The sequence below is a fragment of the Tiliqua scincoides genome, chromosome 7 (assembly GCF_035046505.1).
Source record: "Tiliqua scincoides isolate rTilSci1 chromosome 7, rTilSci1.hap2, whole genome shotgun sequence".
In the NCBI taxonomy this organism is placed as follows: Eukaryota; Metazoa; Chordata; class Lepidosauria; order Squamata; family Scincidae; genus Tiliqua; species Tiliqua scincoides.
The window spans coordinates 75683789-75699686 of NC_089827.1; positions in this window are offsets into that span (position 1 = coordinate 75683789).

Below are 15898 nucleotides of genomic sequence, written 5' to 3' on the forward strand. Positions count from 1 at the left end.
TTTCTTTAGTTTAATTATTTATAATAATTTATTTTATTTTGTTTGATGATGTCACCTCAAGCCATTACATCACTTCTGGAGGGTCCTGGACAGATAGTCATTCTAAAAAGTGGGTCCCAGAGCTAAAAGTTTGAGAACCACTGCCAACTCAAAATGGGCCAATGAGACATCCTTGGGAGGTGGGGGTGACACACACCCTAGTGACCAAAATTGTAGAAATTGTGGGTTTTAGGAATAATATCATCATGTTATATACCATTTGATGCAAAATTTCATCCATTGCTTGTGGGGAAATATTCACTGCATTTATTTTCTGGCCATTATTATTATTCATTTTATGTCATGACTATTACTATCTTTCTGTCTCACTTACTTCACTGGGTTCTTGTGAGGACAAAATAAGGGGAGGAACACCACCCTAAGCTGGAAGGATGGTATAAAAATGAGAATCAATCAGTCAAACAAACAATCAATCAATCGATTGATTGATTGATTAATTATGTTGTATGGAGGTGACAAAATTTATGGGCCTCAGGTCTAGGTCTATGGGCCTAGGTCAAATGACCTAGTTATGCCACTGCTGGGTTGGATTATCAATCTGGGATCAACCCTCTCTGAACATATGGGACCTGGGCCTATCTGTATTGGGCCATGCCATATGCCTTTGGCAGGTGCTGGCTGGAACATGGCCTTCTACTAAAACTTGAAGTAGAGTGACTGTGACATAAGAATTTAGTGTCTGAAGACTGATTTTTATGAAACATCTTTTACAAAACATCTTATCCAATTGAATCTTACTGTTTTTTATGGTTTTAATTGTTATTAGCATTCTTTTTATTGTATTAATATTTTTGTAAGCTGCCTTGAGGGCCTTTAAGTAGGGTGAAAAGGTAGGGTATACATCCCTTAAATAAATAAATACATAAATACATAAATATTATATTATATTATATTTGCTGCGAGCAGCTCGGAGGACCTGCAGGTTGCGCTCACTGGGACAGGCCTTGTATGCTGCTTGAGCTCTCCTCTTTTCCTCAATGACTGGTGTCAACTCCTCAGAGTGGGCTTCAAACCAGTCTGCCGTCTTATTGGTCTTCTTGCCAAATATGGACAAGGCGTCGTTGAATGTAAACGGCATTCTTGAAATGTTCCCATCTGTTGGATGCGTTTGCATCGACTGGGCCTGGAAGAGATTCCTCAAGCGCTCGTGCAATTCCTCCACTTTTCTCTGATCCCGGGTCTTGCTGGTATCAGTGCGAGGTCTTCCTTCCTTTTTCGTGTGGTACAGTCACTTTGTTTGCAGTTTCACTCTGCTGCACACCAGGGAATGGTCGGTGTCGCAAGCAGCACCCTGATAGCTCCGCGTGATCTTGATGCTGGGAAGGCTGGAGCGTCTGGTGAGAATCAGGTCAGGCTGGTGCCAGTGCTTTGATCTTGGGTGTCTCCAAGAGACTCTATGTTGGGGCTTTGTGTTGAAGAACGTGTTGCTGACACAGAGACTGTGAAGACAGCAAAACTCTAGCAGGCGTTGGCCATTTTCGTTCATCTTTCCAGTGCCAAACTGACCTAAGCAAGTGGGCCACGAACTGTTATCAGCACCAACTCTAGCACTGAAATCGCCGAGGATGAACAATGGCTCTTTTACGGGGATCTTCTTGGTAGTGGTGGCCAGGTCATCATAGAATTTGTCTTTGGCTTCTGCTGGAGATGACAGAATTGGTGCATAAGCACTGATGAGAGTGACAGGTTCTGCTGATGACTGGAGCTGCAGGGACAAAATTCTTTCACTTCCCACAGTAGGTGGAATTATGGATATCAGCAGGGTATTTCTGACCGCAAAGCCAACACCATGTTCCCTGGTTTCGTTTGGCGGTTTTCCCTGCCAGAAAAATTAGAAATTTCTCTCCTTGACAGATCCGGAATCTGGCAGCCTCATCTCTTGAAGGGCGATGATGTCCATCTGCAGTCTGCTCAGCTCCATGTTGATGACAGCTGTTTTGCGTGCATCGTCTATTTCTTGCAGGTCATCAGAGAAGCCAGGTGTCATTGGAGGTGTCATTGGAGGTTGTCCATGACTTTGTGTACCTTGGCTCAACGATCTCTGACACTCTTTCTCTCGATACTGAACTAAACAAACGCATCGGTAAAGCAGCTACCACGTTTTCCAGACTCACAAAGAGAGTCTGGTCCAACAAGAAGCAGATGGAACATACCAAGATCCAGGTCTACAGAGCTTGCGTCCTGAGTACACTTCTGTACTGCAGCGAGTCATGGACTCTTCGCTCACAACAGGAGAGGAAACTGAACGCTTTCCACATGCGCTGCCTCCGACGCATTCTCGGCATCACCTGGCAGGACAAAGTTCCTAACAATACAGTCCTGGAACATGCTGGAATCCCTAGCATGTTTGCACTGCTGAAACAGAGACGCCTGCGTTGGCTCGGTCATGTCGTGAGAATGGATGATGGCCGGATCCCAAAGGATCTCCTCTATGGTGAACTCGTGCAAGGAAAGCGCCCTACAGGTAGACCACAGCTGCGATACAAGGGCATCTGCAAGAGGGATCTGAAGGCCTTAGGAGTGGACCTCAACAAGTGGGAAACCCTGGCCTCTGAGCGGCCAGCTTGGAGGCAGGCTGTGCAGCATGGCCTTTCCCAGTTTGAAGAGACACTTGGCCAACAGTCTGAGGCTAAGAGGCAAAGAAGGAAGGCCCATAGCCAGGGAGACAGACCAGGGACAGACTGAACTTGCTCCCATTGTGGAAGGGATTGTCACTCCCGAATTGGCCTTTTCAGCCACACTAGATGATGTTCCAAAACCACCTTTCAGAGCGCGATACCATAGTTTCTCGAGACTGAAGGTTGCCAACAACATATTATATTATATTATATTATATTATATTATATTATATTATATTATATTATATTATATTATATTGAATGTTGGTATAATGCATGATGCAAAATAGTGATGCTAAATGGCTTTAGGTCAGGTTCATTCATCTTGGACAGTGGGATCTGAAAAAGAGCCACCACAAATTTTTCTGAAATTTCTATGGAAAGTGCAGAGATGAAACTTTTTTTGCACTTTTTTTCAGAATGGGTCAACCCATTTTACACCCAAAAGGGCTACACCTATATTTTAGGGAAACTGAGACACTGGAATTGTTTGTAGAGTATTCACCCTCCCCATACTGTAATTAAAAATAAAACACTGACATACTTTTTATTGTTAGGGACTAGATGTTGTAATCCACTTTGATGGAAAACCTTCAAGTAATGGGTAAATAACTGTAAACAACTGTAGAACAAAATGGTGAAGAAATCACCATTGTAATTAATAGAACTCAATATTTGCAAAGTGAGAAATAAAGTCACTTCCTTTTATGCAAGAGCTGCTTATAATTGTGCTTAAAATTATGTGGGACATAGTTTAAACTCAGGTAAAGTTTGAGGCATTGCCTTGAGTTCTTGGCCTCAGTGAGCAGCTATTTATCACCTCTATTGTTATGTGAAGCAGTGGTGTAGCTAATGATCATGTAGCCTGGTGCCAAGCTCACAATGTTGCCCCAGGAAGTGGGGCTCACAACAGGAAGTGACATCACACCCGAGTTTTTAAAAAATTGAAAATTGGGAGGAACCCACCTAATCCCCCCAGCAGCTCGCCATCCACTTGCTCTGCTGCCTCCCCTAGTCAGTGGCATAGCTAAGTCATATATCTGCTACCTGGGGTCAAAGAAGATTTGAATCCCCCATGACAAAATCAAATTTAATTAAGTAAATAAATAAAAGTGTGCCCCTTATTAGTTAGAGCAGGGGTCTCCAAACCCCGGCCCAGGGGCCTGATGCAGCCCGCAGCAAGCCTCTTTCCAGCCTGTGGCCAACCTCTTGTCCCCTGAAAGCTTCTGGCCACTCAACTGAACATGACCAGAACTGTGCTGATTGTGTATGGAGTGTGTTCTGAGAGCCAGAGAGGTTGAATGAATGAGCCCATTTATTCATTTATTCACTCATCTAAGTTCCATCTCGAATTTATTTATTTAAATTTTAGATTTAAATTTTTTTTCCAGCCCTCCACACCACGCCAGACATTTGATGCAGCCCTCTGGCCAAAAAATTTGGAGTCCCCTCAGTTAGAGACACTGTGCTAGGTGAGGAGGGATGACTATTCTGCTAAATATAACATAACTTGAAAAAGTGCCTTTTTACCCAGTTAGCAGGGGTAACTGGTAATGTTTGAATGGTATGATACATGGAAATGGCTGACTCATATTACCACCTTATTGGTTTCATGCTGTATCATGATAACATGTATCATGATAACATGGCATTGCAATATGTCAATAACATAATAACATGTCATTGCATCTCAGAGCAATCAGTTTCATAGGTCAGTTTTGAGTTAAGAAAATCCACTTTCTGTTCCATAAGGCAGTTATGTTTTCATTTTATGGTTAATTGGTGTTTTTTGACAGAATACAGATATTCCAAAGCAGTTTGTTTCATTGCATTCAGCATAAAATTCAATTCCCAATGATATATAACATGATGGTATTATTCATACATACCAAGATTTTCACAATTTTGGTCATTAGTGTCACTCAGTTTGTTGCCCCCATAAAGCTTGATGCCTGGTGCAACTGCTACCCCTGCTACACCACTGATGTGAAGAACTTATCTTATCTAAATTACTAAACCATTGAGACTTGCCTCAGGCTGATTCCTTCTTTACAACTTTTATAGCTCACTATAAAAAAAACTTTCAGTCCTTACCCCCTCTCAGGTTTTTTTTCAACTTTCTATTAGCAGGGGCTGAAATGCTGCTGTAAAAAGAACTTTCCATTTTTGCTTGCCTGACTGATTTCAGTAACAAAGAAACAAACTGATTTGTTTTCTCCTCAGATGTATTTTTCACCTTCACTGTTCAGCTGTATCCCTGCAAAATTTCATTTTCCCAGTACTTAGATCAATGGTTCCCAACCTGTGGTCTGGGGACCACACAAGGCCTGTGAGAAGTGGTCCATGAGGTCTCAGGAAAAAAAGATGATCACCTAGAATCATAGAATCATACAGTTGGAAGGAACCTAATAAGTTATCTAGTCCAACCCCTTGCCTTAGGCAGGAAATCCTTTTAGAGCAACTCCAACAAGTGCTTCTCAGGCCTCTGCTTGAATATTTCTGATGAAGGAGAGTCCACCACCTCTCTCAGCAATCTGTTTCACTGCCAAACCACCCTTGCCCTCCAGCCCCCTGATCACCTTTGATCACTTCCAGTGTCTCACCAAGTGAGTGCTTCACCATAGACCACTGGCTTGTCTGCTGTGGCCAGGGCCTAGGAGAGGGGGATGAAGGGGGTAATTTGTACCCGGGCCTAGGGTCAGAAAGTGGGCCCAGGAACCAAAGGAGGAGGCCCAGAAATTTCCTGGGATTTTCCATTTTCCAACCTCTCCCTTCTGGGATGCTGGGGGCATTACTGTGGGCACATGGTGGCAACTACTGCCACAAGCTAAACACACTAAGCCCAGGAATCATACATTCCTTAACAGTGTCACATCTGGGAGGAAAATGACCTGTTACAGTAGCTCTTTGGCTTGTGAATCCAGTTACCAAGAAAGACTGCATAAGAGCTCAGCGACACAGCTGGGGAACTTCAGCTGCTGCAGAAGTATATTTTGGTTCACACAGGACTTTCCATTCTAGTGTGAGCCTAAATAAAATACTAATCTCCTGCAATTATATTCTATATTTGAAAGATTTTAGAGAGACTTAGGAGTAAGTTTGTTTTTCTGTATTACTGTATCTAGCTGTCAACACTGGGCAGGCAGGTAGACCTGAGCTCTGCATTAGGAAGACTGGTAGATATGGGCTCCAAAGTCTATTCTGGCTGTTGCCACTTTCCTCCTGCCTGTTTTGCCCCCATTCTGCCTACCCCATCACTCTGTTTCACCCCCTCCCTCTTTGGGAAAGGGCCCAAAAGAAACTTCATATTCCCTGTAAAATTCCTCTCAGTGGCCCTGGCTGTGGCTGTAGGTAGTCTGTTCTTCACCCTCTCTGGTGGTCCAGTGCTTGCTGAAGTGCAAGCTGTGGGAGGGCCCATTCACCACCCTTTCTGGTATTCTGTGGAAGAGCACTAACTCAACAAGATGCTTTCCCATGGATAACCAGAGAGGGCAGAAAATGAATGCCCCTCCACAGCTGAAATTTCCAGTGTCTTGTCAAGTGCATCCCCATGGACTACCAAATTGAATTGTATTTTTTTGTGTGGTAGGGATGGAGGGGGTTGTATGAGGTCCACAACAATTCCAATGTTATCCAATGTTAGCCATTGGGAATGATGACCATGCTACAATTAGTTTCACCATGCATGTAGGGGGAAGAGTGCCAAACAAATCTGAAACAAAAACTCTTGACTTCCAAAGGGTGGACTTTCCTCAAATGAGGAAGCTAATTAAGAAGAAGTTGAAAGGGAAGGTAAAGAAGGTCCAATATCTCCAGAGTGTGTGGAAGCTGTTTAAGACAACAGGAAGCCGAGTGGAAGTGTGTACCGCAAAGGAAGAATGGTTCGATTAAGTCTAGGAGGATGCCAGCATGGCTAAGTTAGAGGCTATTCAGGGCAAGGAAGTTTCCTTCTGTAAATGAAAGTCTTGCCCAAATGAAGAGAATAAAAAGGAACGTAAACTATGGCTAAAGGAATGTAAGAAGGTGATACAGGAGAGCAAGAAAGGCTTTGTGGAACACATGGCCAGCAACATTAAGGGGAATAATAAAAACTTTTTCAAATATGTTAGAAGCAGGAAGCCTGCCAGAGAGGCCGTTGGCCTTTGGATGGTGAGGGAAGGAAAGGGGAAATAAAAGGAGACTTGGAGATGGCAGAGAAATTAAAAGAATTCTTTGCATCTGTCTGACAGAAGTCAGAAGACCTCAGGAAGATACCGCTGCCTAAATTGCCCCCTTGACCAAGAAATTAAATCAGATACAGGTTAAGCGTTATTAGGAAACTAAAGAATGAAGCAGCAGATCTCTTGACTAAAATATGCAATGTGTCCCTTAAAACGGCCACAGTACCAGGGGACTGGAGGATAGCAAATGTCACACTGATCTTTAAAAAAGGAAGGAGATGGGACTTGGGAAATTATAGGCCAATCAGCCTAACATCTGTTCCAGATAAGATGATGGAATGCCTCATCAAAGATAGGATCTCAGAACACATAGATGAACAGGCCTTGCTGAGGGAGAATCAGCATGGCTTCTGTAAGGGTAAGTCTTGCTTTATGAACATTTTAGAATTCTTTGAAAAGGTCAACAGGCATGTGGATGTGGGAGAACCCACGGACATTATACGACATTATAACCCACTCGTATATCGGAACTTTCAGAAGGCGTTCGACACAGTCCCTCACCAAAGGCTGCTGAGAAATCTCCACAGTCAGGGAATTAGAGGGCAGGTCCTCTCTTGGATTAGAAACTGGTTGAGGACCAGGAAACAGAGAGTGGGTGTCAATGGGCAGTTTTCACAATGGAGAGAGGTGAAAAGTGGTGTGCCCCACGGATCTGTCCTGGGACCGGTGCTTTTCAATGTGTTCATAAATGACCTGGAGGCAGGGCTAAGCAGCAAGGTGGCCAAGTTTGCAGATGGAGTTTTTTCAGTAGCCTTTGGTGAGGGACCGTGTCAAATGCCTTCTGAAAGTCCAGATATATAATGTCCACGGGTTCTCCCGCATCCACATGCCTGTTGACCTTTTCAAAGAATTCTATAAGGTTCGTGAGGCAAGACTTACCCTTACAGAAGCCATGCTGACTCTCCCTCAGCAAGGCCTGTTCGTCTATGTGTTTTGAGATCCTATCTTTGATGAGGCATTCCACCATCTTACCCGGTATGGATGTTAGGCTGACTGGCCTATAGTTTCCCGGGTCCCCCCTCTTTCCCTTTTTAAAAATAGGCCTGACATTTGCTATCCTCCAATCTTCTGGTACCGTGGCTGTTTTGAGGGACAAGTTGCATACCTTAGTCAAGAGATCTGCAACTTCATTCTTCAATTCCTTAATAACCCTTGGGTGTATGCCATCAGGGCCCGGTGACTTATTGATCTTTAATTTATCAATGAGGTCTGAAACATCTTCTCTTTTAACCTCTATCTGACTTAACTCCTCGGTTAGGAGGGGCCGTTCAGGCAGCGGTATCTGCCCGAGGTCTTCTGCCGTGAAGACAGATGCAAAGAACTCATTTAATTTCTCTGCCATCTCTAAGTCTCCTTTTATCTCCCCTTTCCCTCCCTCACCATCCAGAGGGCCAACCGCTTCTCTGGCGGGTTTCCTGCTTCTAACATATTTGAAGAAGCTTTTATTATTCCCCTTAATGTTGCTGGCCATGCGTTCCTCATAGTCTCGCTTGGCCTCCCCTATCACCTTCTTACATTTCTTTTGCCACAGTTTATGTTCCTTTTTATTCTCTTCATTAGGGCAAGACTTCCATTTACGGAAGGAAGCTTCCTTGCCCTTCACAGCCTCTCTAACTTGGCTGGTTAGCCATGCGGGCACTCTCCTGGATTTAGTGGAACCCTTCTTTCTTTGCGGTATACACCTCTGCTGGGCCTCTATTACTGTTGTTTTAAGCAGCCTCCATGCACTCTGGAGAGACTGGACTCTTTTTACCCTCCCTTTCAACCTCCTTCTAACCAGCCTCCTCATTTGAGGGAAGTCCGCCCATCGAAAGTCAAGGGTTTTTGTTAGAGATTTGCCTGGTATTCTTCCCCCAACGTGCACGTCAAAACGGATCGTAGCATGATCACTGTTCCCCAATGGCTCAGTAACGTTTACATCTCTAACCAGGTCCTGCGTACTGCACAAAATTAAATCCAGAGTCACCTGTCCTCTGGTGGGCTCCTTGACTAGCTGATCTAAGCCACAGTCATTTAGCACGTCAAGAAATCCGGTTTCCTTATCGTGACCAGAACACAAATTGACCCAGTCAATATGAGGATAATTGAAGTCCCCCATGATTACAACCCTGTCCTTCCTTGTCACCTCCCTGATCTGTTTCCTCATTTCAAGGTCCCCATCAGATTTCTGGTCTGGAGGACGATAGCACACCCCCAGTATTACATTGCTGCACAAGCCTGGTAATTTAACCCACAGAGATTCTACGGTGGAGTCGGACCCACCTTCAATCTCTACTTTGCTGGATTCTATCCCTTCCTTAACATAAAGGGCCACCCCACCTCCAACACGCCCCTGCCTGTCCCTCCTGTAGAGTTTATAGCCCGGGATTGCGGTATCCCACTGATTCTCCGCATTCCACCAGGTTTCCGTTATGCCCACTATGTCAATATTTTCCCTTGTCACCAGACATTCCAGTTCTCCCACCTTTGCTCGTAGACTTCGGGCATTCGCATAAAAGCATTTATACACGGAATGCCCCAGGATGGGCTGCTTATTCGCTCCTTTGTCCCCGCATCCTCTCATTGTGCCAAACCGTCTATCACATCCCATCACACTACCTTTCCCAATTTCTTCTCCTACCCTGCCTTTGTCTTGTTGTTCTCTAACCTCCCCATCCTCATCCCATAGGGATGAGGAGTCCCGAACCGGATGCCCCTCGGCTCCTGTCGGCCTTCCCCCAGGGATCAGTTTAAAAGCTGCTCTGCCACCTTTTTAATGTTATGCGTCAGCAGTCTGGTTCCATTCTGGTTCAAATGGAGCCCGTCCCTCTTGTACAGGCCCCGCTTGTCCCAAAACGTTCCCCAGTGCCTAACGAATCTAAACCCCTCCTCCCTACACCACCGTCTCATCCACGCATTGAGACCCCTGATCTCCGCCTGCCTAGCTGGCCCTGCGCGTGGAACAGGTAGCACTTCAGAGAACGCTACCTTTGAGGTCCTGGCTTTCAGCTTCCTGCCTAAAAGCCTAAATTTGGCCTCCAGGACCTCCCAGCTACACTTGCCCACGTCGTTGGTGCCGACATGCACCACAGCCGCTACCTCTCCCCCAGCACTGTCTACTAGCCTGTCTAGACGAGAAGTGATGTCCGCAACCTTCGCACCAGGCAGGCAAGTCACCATGCGGTCCTCACATCCGTCGCAAACCCCCCTCTCTATGTTTCTAATAATCGAATCCCCCACTACAAGAAGCCCCCGACCCCCCTCCCACCGAGGAGTATCCCGGTGTATACCCCAGAGAACTTGGGGTACTTGTGGAAATTTCGATGAAAGTGTTGACCCAAAGTGCAGTGGCGTTAAAGAGGGCCAATTCCATGCTTGGGATCATTAGAAAAGGTATTGGGAATAAAACAGCTAATATTATAATGCCGTTGTACAAATTGATGGTAAGGCCACATCTGGAGTGTTGCGTCCAGTTCTGGATAACGTGGAAATGGAAAAGGTGCAAAAGAGAGCGACTAAGATGATTACTGGGCTGGGGCAGCTTCCTTATGAGGAAAGCCTACAGCGTTTGGGCCTCTTCAGCCTAGAAAAGAGGTGCCTGAGGGTGGACATGATTGAGACATACAAAATTATGAAGGGGATTGATAGAGTGGATAGAGAGATGCTCTTTTCCTTTTCACATTGCACCAGAACATCCACTAAAGGTGAGTGTTGGGAAAGTTGGGACAGACAAAAGAAAATATTTCTTTACCCAGTGTGTAGTCTATGGAACTCCTTGCCACAGGAAGTAGTGATGGCATCTTGCCTAAAGGACATTGGACAAATTTCTGGAGGAAAAGTTTATCATGTGTTACAAGCCATGCTAGGTATGGGCAAGGTAGGCTGCTTCTGATTGCCAGATTCAGGAGAGGGTACTAGGATGTAGGTTGTGTCTGTTGTCTAGTGTGTTCCCTGAAGCATTTGGTGAGCCACTGTGAGATACAGGAAGCTGGACTAGATGGGCCTTTGGCATGATCCAACAGGGCTCTTCTTATGTTCTTATGTTTTCTTTATGTTTGCTTCAGTGGTCTGCTGGCTACTAAAGGTTGGGAACCACCAACTTAGATATTTCACACCTCTTTGATGAGATATTTTATACCTCTTTGTTATCTGACAACTGTTGTCGGGCCTACAGGTGACAAGTCTACAGGTCTTTTCCAGGACTGCAAATATGAGGCTGCTTCTAATGAGGCAGAAATACACATAATGATTTTAATTAGGTTTATAAGTATTTCAACACTCTCAGAAATTCAAGCAGCCTTCCATATCAGCAACTTGGACAGAATTCAATATTTATCTGAGATTTATTCTTTCATAATACCTAAATAAAAGGTCCTGAAATGAGCTGTAGTGGTGTTTTGTTTTTCAGAAGAATTATGACTCCTGTTATTGAATGTACTTTAAGGTAATAAAGTTGGCTCTGTTGTAAGCCTACAAAACACCTCAGCTGATGTTTTAGCAGCTAGCTCAAATGGAAACAAAGTGGTTTTTCTCCAGAGGCCAAGGAGGCCTCCCTGAGACTATGTTCTGCAAGATCTTGACCCCTGCTAACTGGTTAAGAGGCACTTTTTCAAGTGGGTGCTCCACTTTTATTTAGCAGGGGGAGAGTAACTGGCCCACCTCACCCCAGCACTGTCTGTTCTAGTGGCAGTCTGCTGGTGTTGCATCTTTTTAGATTGTGAGCCCTTTTGGGACAGGGAGCCATTAGATATTTGATATTTGATTTTCTCTGTAAATCGCTTTGTGAACTTTTTGTTGAAAAGTGGTATATAAATACTGTTGTTGTTGTTGTTGATCTTGCAAAAGCTAGCCCTATGTGTTCAGTGACTTTTTAATGTTTGCCTGGGTAGTACCGGCTTCTTTGTATGATATGAATATGCGTATAATCAGCACCTCAGATAGCACCGCAAAAACGTTATCTCATTCCTGCCACTGGTGCACATATTCACCATTCTTGTTTCAGGTATATGGAAACATGTGGAATTTTATTTTTCTGCAGGCATTTGTCTCATTTTGGATATTCCCTGAAATTGTTGCATAAATGCAACTTTGTAATGATGCAGTTATACACCATTGGCAGAAGATCGATTTTTCCCCTTTCCTTCTCAAGTTGCTTTTGGAATTCAGAATGGTTTGTTTGTCAACATGCAAATAGGAGCACTCTTTCTTTACCACATTTTGAGATTGGTGCTGACCATGAAGAATTTACATGATTACATTTTACTCCATCCCCAAAGGCAGGGTTGTGCGTTTGTTGGCTCTGGTCAATGGAGAAAGAGGAACATAAAATTGAAGGAGAAACTGCAGCAGAGGTGACATACAAGGCATGTGCTATGTTTCTCTTCTTGCCTGAAGTCACAAAGGACAACACGTCTAACAAGTTCAAACATGTTGCGCTTTTGGAAGAAAAGGTGGGAGGACTACAGGAGCAAGTTTCAATCCTTCACCAAATCAAAGCAGTTGAGGAGTTCCTGGATATGACACACACCAAAGTTTCCCAAAGACGACAACAGGAGGAGACTGATATAAGCAAGAAGAATCTCTATAAGGGAAGACTCTACATGGAAGAGGGTGACTTATGAGCAGGAAAATCAGAAGGCATGCTGAAGCACTAGACCTACACAACAATTCCAGTATCTCTCAGATGCTAATACTTGAAGACTCTCCTTGCAGACACCAAGAGTTGCCAGAACTAGACAGCACAGGGGAAACTCAACTCAGCAAGGGACAATGGAGAAAAGTGATGGTTACTGAGAATTCTTGACATGCTAAATGACTGTCCCTTAGAGTATCTAGTCATGGAGCCCACAAGAAGACAGGTGACTGTGCATTTAATATTGTGTGGTACTCAAGACCTGGTCAGAGATGTAGATGTTACTGAGCCATTGAGGAAAAGAGACCATGTTGTGATCTGTTTCATCTTGCATGTTGGGGAAAGAGTGCCAAGCAAATCTGACAAGAAACCCTTGATTTCCAATAAGTGGAAACCCCTAAAATGAGGAGACAAGTTAAAAAGAAGTTGAAAGGGAAGGTAAAAAGAGTTCAGTCTCTTCAGAATTCATAGAGGCTGTTTAACAATGGTAACAGAGCCCCAGATGAAGTGTATACCACAGAAGAAGAAAAGATCACCTAAGTCCAGGAGGGTGCCAACATGGCTAACAGGGAAAATTAGAGAGGCTGCAAAGGGCAAGAAAGCTTCCTTCTGTAAATGGAAGTCCTGATCTAATGAGGAGAATAAAAAGGAACACAAACTCTTGTGAAAGAAATGCAAAGTGATATGGGAGACCAAGAAAAACTTCGAGGTATGCATGGTTGGCAACCTTCAGTCTCGAAAGACTATGGTATAAGCCTACAGCACCCATTATTCCCAGGCGGTCTCCCATCCAGGTACTAACCAGGCCTGACCCTGCTTAGCTTCCAAGATCAGACAAGATCAGGCATGTGCAGGGTATGCATGGCCAGGAGCATTAAAGAGAATAATGAAGCTTTTTCAATTATGGAAACCTGCCAAAGAAGCAGTTTACCCTCTGGACAGTAAGGGAGGGAAAGGGGAGATAAATGGAGATTTGGAGATTGCAGAGACATTAGTTCTTTGCATCTGTCTTCATGGCAGAAGACTTTGGGTAGATATCATTGCCTGAACAGTCCCCCTAACTAATGAATTAAGTCAGATTGAGGTTAAAAGAGGTGTTTAAGTCCCAGTTGACAAATTAAAGATCAATAAGTCATCAGGACCTGATGACATCCAACCAAAAGTTATTAATGAACTGAAGGATGCTGATATCTTGACTGTAATATTCAACTTGTCCCTTGCCAGAGAATTAGGGGATAGCAGAGGTAAAACTATTTGAAAAAAGAAGTGGGGACCCAGGAAATTATAGGCTGGTCAGCCTAATGTCTGTTCCAGGTAAGATGGTGGAAGATAAAATCTTAAAACACATAGGCAAACAAGCATTGCTGAGGGAGAATCAGCATGGGTTCTATAAGAATAAGTCTTGTCTCACAAAGTTTTTAGAATTCTTTGAAAAGAGCAACAGCATGTAGATGCAGGTAACCCCATGGATATTAGATATAATATCAGGGAATAAGAGGACAGGTTGTATTATGGATTAAGAATTGGTTGAGGACCAGGAAACAGAGAGTAGTTATCGATGGGAAATGTTCACATTGGTGAGAGATGAAAAACAGTATGTCCCAAGGATCTGTCCTGGGGCTGGTGCTTTTCAACCTGTTCATAAATGATTTGGAGAAAGGAGTAAGCAGTGATATAGCCAAGTTTGCAGGTGACAGTAAACTTTTTCCAGGTGGTAAAGAGCTCCAGAAGGGATTGTGAGGATCTCCCAAAGGATCTCCCCAAATTGGAAAAATGGGCAGAAAAATGGCAGATTCAAACTGCCAAAGGCTGATGCATTCTGAGCTATATGTAATGGAACAGGTGAGGGACCCTGGGGTACTTGTGGACAGCTCATAGAAAATGTCTACCCAGTGTATAGCAGTGGTGAAGAAGGCCAATTCTATGCTAGGGATAAATTAAAAAGGGATTGAGAATAAAGCAGGCAATATTATAATGCCATTATACAAATCAATGGTAAGGCCACATCTGGAATACTAAATCCATTTCTACACCTCATAAAGGACATAGTGGTACTAGAATAGATGCAGGAGAGAGTGACCAACATAATTACTGGGCTGGGGCACCTCTCTAACAGGAAAGGTTATGGCATTTGGGTCTCTTTAGTGCTGGAAAAAACTTGTTTGGAAAGAAAACAGGAGCACAAGGATGTGCGGAGAGGGGTAAACTTGGGATTTTTTATTTATTAGGAAAAATAGTTTTGTTTTTTGATGGAAATTTTAGTTTATATCATGTTATTTCATATTTACTCAAAAAGAAAGAAAGGACCCGTGCAAGCACTGAATCATTACTGATGCGACGCTTTCATGGCAGACTATAAGCAGGATGGTTTGTCGTTACCTTCCCCACTCATGTTACCTAAAAAAAACACATCTATAACAATAATCAGTTTTTGGTAAGACATGTCCCTGACTTGGGCAACAGCATTAACAACACTTTTTCTAGTCTCCAGGGAGAGAATTTATGTGAGCTGGTTCCTCTCTGCAAGACAAGATCTAGATGTGATGCCCTCTGGGCTGTGATGAGTTAGTCTCTTGAAGCTTGCAGAGCCATTTGGACAGTGCTAGCACCTAGAAATTTATATGCCAGGAAAGACTGCCACTTTTCAGTTGGCATATGGTATGATAGGAGATATTTCACTCTGGTTTTTTGTGTGTGCATTCTTCTGCAAATTCCGCATCGAAAGCTATATAGCATGATGGTATTATTCCTAACCACTGTGATTTTAGCACGTCATTCCCCCTGTGTATATCACCCTCTTGTGCACGTCACCCGGCCCGCACCCCCCACATCCCTCTAGCAACGCCACTGCCCCAGGGAGCTGGATAAGTGAATGCCCATTATGCCTGGGATTTTTTCATACTTTATACATTGAATCTGGGGCCCATAGTCATTTTAGGCAGCTACTTTGGTTACTGTTTGGGGCTTTTTTGACCTCACAACTTGCTAGTGAAAAACAAGACAAATGCCCCTAGAGCTGCTTTTCAATTTGCTGATATTGCACAGGCACAAATATAGTTCCATTGAGATTGCTAAAATACAAAATAGATTAGAAAGTGTGCTACCAGAGGGTCACTCTGGTCAGTATCCAGAATTCTGTACTTTATCTGGTCCAGACATTATAATTTTATAGAAATTACTACGTCTGCCAATGAGCAAGTGTTGATGGTGAGGAGTTTTGGTAAGTATCTGTGTGTGTTTGCTTGCTCTAGTTAACATTCACCTATGAGGGTATACTGCTAATTAATGGATTTGACAAACATATGTATGCATTTTCTGGCTCTGATTCAAATCTGCCCATGTGTGGGTGCCACTAGTGAGTAGTTGATATTAGTGGTGTAACTAACCCA